Source organism: Camellia sinensis, chromosome 5, assembly GCF_055761805.1.
Source record: "Camellia sinensis isolate YWXY chromosome 5, ASM5576180v1, whole genome shotgun sequence".
In the NCBI taxonomy this organism is placed as follows: domain Eukaryota; kingdom Viridiplantae; phylum Streptophyta; class Magnoliopsida; order Ericales; family Theaceae; genus Camellia; species Camellia sinensis.
This window is the reverse complement of record NC_138965.1, coordinates 115,386,408-115,390,247: the sequence shown is the minus strand read 5'-3', so window position 1 is coordinate 115,390,247 and position 3,840 is coordinate 115,386,408. Positions and strand designations below refer to the sequence as shown.

At 32.7% G+C, this 3,840-nt stretch overlaps 1 long non-coding RNA gene across 1 annotated transcript; it reads left to right on the top strand.

Moving 5' to 3' along the window:
- Nucleotides 1-1,506: 1,506 nt before the first annotated feature.
- On the top strand, nucleotides 1,507-3,601 carry LOC114297697 (uncharacterized). The gene is made up of 2 exons (XR_014328851.1): nucleotides 1,507-1,775; nucleotides 3,164-3,601. It is a non-coding gene; the product is annotated as an uncharacterized LOC114297697 (long non-coding RNA).
- The last annotated feature ends 239 nt before the right edge of the window (nucleotides 3,602-3,840 follow it).

Genomic DNA, 3,840 nt, shown 5'->3' with positions numbered 1-3,840 from the left:
AAGTGTGAAAATGTTAAAAAAAAAAAAGAAAAACAAACTATGCATGAATGATATGAGTGGAAAGGTATTACAACACATTAGACTTTTGTACTAACAAAAATGATTTGAAACTCTAAAAAGAGAGTCTTAAGAGAGCTCTAATACAGTGGGCCTCATCTATGATGTGATGTGTATATTTGTAGGTTTTTTTTTCTTCTTGCTAGCTCAGTAGAGCTCAAATTAAAGTTCTGTATCATTGCCCTCGTACTCATTTATAAATATATGCCAATGATTCAAGTGTAGAGAGAGAGAAAAAGAGCTCTCTCCCTAGGTATTTTTGGTGATACTCCAACGATATTTGGTGATTTACTTTATATTTTTAAAGTATAGATTTACACTTTTAGAGTATAAGTCTATGGTTTTCGAGTGTAGATTTGAATTTTTTATGTCCAAATTAGGAGTTTTGAGAGTTTTTTCCCCTGATTTAGACATAATTTTTTGAATTTTTGACAATTACAATGGTTCCCTCTTCTCTCTAGCCTTTTTCCACATTATTGTGGGTGTACTTCTTTTTCAACTCTAGCTTCTGGCGGTATTCGATGTCCGGCAGCGGCGGAGTTAGGCAGCAGCAACGAGAACGACGTTGATATGGACAACATGCTTTCAAGCAGATCTTGCTTTCTAGACCAAATCTTTGAGAAGATTAGTGATTTTTCCTGTCTCATAGTTATTTTTTTAGCAAATTTTTTTTTTTCGTTTTGTTATTTGATTGGGATGGCCATTTGGAGTCTTGTTTATGTGAGTGTTTGGGAAGTGACTATTTTAGAGGTTTTTTGACTATTTTAGTAGACTGTTTTAGTTATTGTGTTTGGGAAGATATAATAGATTTTTATTTGAGTTGTTGTATTAAAAAAATGTGTTTGAAATGATATTTGAGGCTAAAATTACAAATTTATCTCTAACCTCACTTTTTTTTCAAAATTTATCTAAAGGGACAAAGTTGTCATTTACTAAATGTGCCTACACTGTGGGCCTATGCTGAACCTACACTGTCAACTGACAGTGTAGGCTGCCTCATGCCGATTTGTATTTTTTTTTTTTGTAATATAAATAATTGGTTTAGGGTATTTGAGACTATTTGGCATTTTTAGTGTTTGAGGCTATTTTAACCTCAAAAGTGGATTCCCAAACACCCCTATATAATGTTATTGTTTAGTAATATAATAATGTTTCCATTTTCTCAAAATAAAAAGAGATGCCAAGTTTTTAAGGCCTCTTATGACAAGGTAAAAAAAAAAAAAAAATCAATTTATTAGTTTATTATTTGAATTATATTACATTTCTATTTTTATATATGTATATATTTTAAAAATAAACTAATAATTCTAAAAAAAAAAAAAATCACTTCCTAAAAGAAAGACATATAGTCATTATCAAATAATATAAAAGGTAATTACATTTCAGTGGGCAATTTTTTTTTGGAAAATGATTCGTGCCTCGACAAAGTGTGGCGCGATTGCCTCGACGTGTGTAATTCACTCTCTATTCTCATTCCTCACTTGCACTTTACTTACTGACCCAAACCCATTCAAACCCAAAAACTCCCAAAAACTCTCATCCTCTCTCCCTCTCTCATCCTCTAGGTCTCCTCTCCACTGAAACACCAAAAGTGATTCAGTTCAGCAAGTAGACAAAAGTGATTCGGTCCGGCGGTGTAGGGCTTCCAGCCACATTGCTTTGTTTACCCAACCCAAGCCCTAGATCCCCAAATCTCCTCCATTGACAACCAACAAAAGGTCAGTTTTTATTTATTTATTTATTTTTCTCCATTTAATTCCCATGATGAAAAGCTGTGTGATTTTTCAAAAGTTCTTGTTTGTTGTTCTTGTTTTTCTGGAGTGCCAACCGTCGTGTGCCACAGATTTTTGCTTTTATTTTTGTATTTTTTTTTAATTTTATAAATCCTTTCCATTTAATCCCATAATGAAAAGCTATGTGATATTTCAAAAGTTCTTGTTTGTTGTTGTTGTTTGTTGTTCTTGTTTTTCTGGAGTGCCAACTGTTGAGTGCCAAAAGAATTGAAAGTAGTTGTGATTCTCTCTAGACTTACATTTTGCATTGCAAGTGTATGATAAAATGCCTCAATGAAATGCTTTGTTGCTTCCATGGGCCATTTTATATGAAGAATCGTCGCCTTGCCATGAATACTTAATATATAAGTCTCTAACATAAAAGAAAAAAAGAAGTAGCTGCAGCTAATCTCCATTGAGTATAATTTTTCCAATATATATCAAATGGAACTCTATAACACCAAAGCCTTGCTAAATAGATGGAGTAGTTTATATTGAAGGTTTAATAGTATATGTTGTCAAATGTATAATAGGTGAGTGCTTTCCTTACCTCTCTTTAGACTTTCTTCTATAACAATACAATCACGCCTGCTTCCCTATTACTCTACTTATATCCTCTATAGCTTTAAGAGACAGATAAATTGGGATACAATTCTAGGTGTAGATATAACACCATAACAATGCCAATATGTTGTGCAAAATTAAGATAGATGATTGCTTCCTTCCTGCCTACTGCTCTTTCAAGTAAAATACATGATTTCCTTGAGACTTATTTAACAACACCATCCTTATTGAGAATTATGTTCTTGATTTGCAGTGCAGCCCCCAATTTGTATTGGGAGGACTTTGATTGGAAAAGTAAATTGGATTTTGCAATAACTTCAAAATTATGTGCAACCATATTATGTGCAGATTGGTTTAACCATATTATGTGCAATACCCTAAGTATATTTGGTTTAACCATATTATGTATACTTAAGTATATTTGGTTTAACCATGTCATGTGCAGTAACCATATTATGTGCAGTAACTTAATATTGGTTTAACTATATTATTTGCAACCATATTATGTGCAGTAACTTAAGTATGTTTAACACCAAATCTCAAGCTAATAACCAGATTGGTTTCAGTAAATTCAAAATTATGTGCAACCATAAATTATGCTTTGTGCTTCCATGGGCCATTTGACATTATTAATGGAGAATTTTTTTTTTTTTTTTTGGTGCTGAATAATGTAGTAATTCCATGGGCTATTTGACATTATTAATGGAGGCAGCTTTTTAATTTTTTTTGCTGAATAATGTACTAATTATGTGATAAAATGCCACTATTAGGAGTAACATGTCAATGGCTTACACCTCCACTAGTTCGACCATCAATGGTCGCCTTTTTGAAAATCGAGGTTGCAAATGTGGCAAAAAAGCAGTCGTTAAGATATCAGACTCACAAAAAAATCCAAGGAGGCTTTACTTCAAGTGTGCAGATGACGGGGGCGATTACTTTGCATGGTGGGTACCCACTAGCCAACATGGCAATGCATCAAATATCCAATGGAGGCCTAATTCTATTCATAGGAATAATGAAGATGAGGGGGAGAAGAATGATTCTGAAAGAAACAATGTTGTTAATATGTTTAATGTGAAAATGAATGTTGTAAACTTAGATGTTATTGTGCTGGTTTAGCTTTAAAATGAATGAATGTTTTAGCTTTTCCTTCTTGTTGAACAGTCCTTTTCTTGTGAATGAATGAATGAATGTTTTTGTATAGTAAATGAACAGGGTGTTGAATGAATGTTAGCAATTGAACAGCCATTATGTGCATGAATTTATAAATGTTTTGTTGGTGGAAAAAAAATGTATGCTTCCAGGAATAGTGGAGTTTGCTGGAATAAAAAATTTTGTGTTATAAACTGTATGCTTCCAGGAAAATAGTATTGGACTCTCAAGATCACTCATACAATTGGAAAATAGTATTGGACTCTCAAGATCACTCTCAAAATAGTTTTGTGCT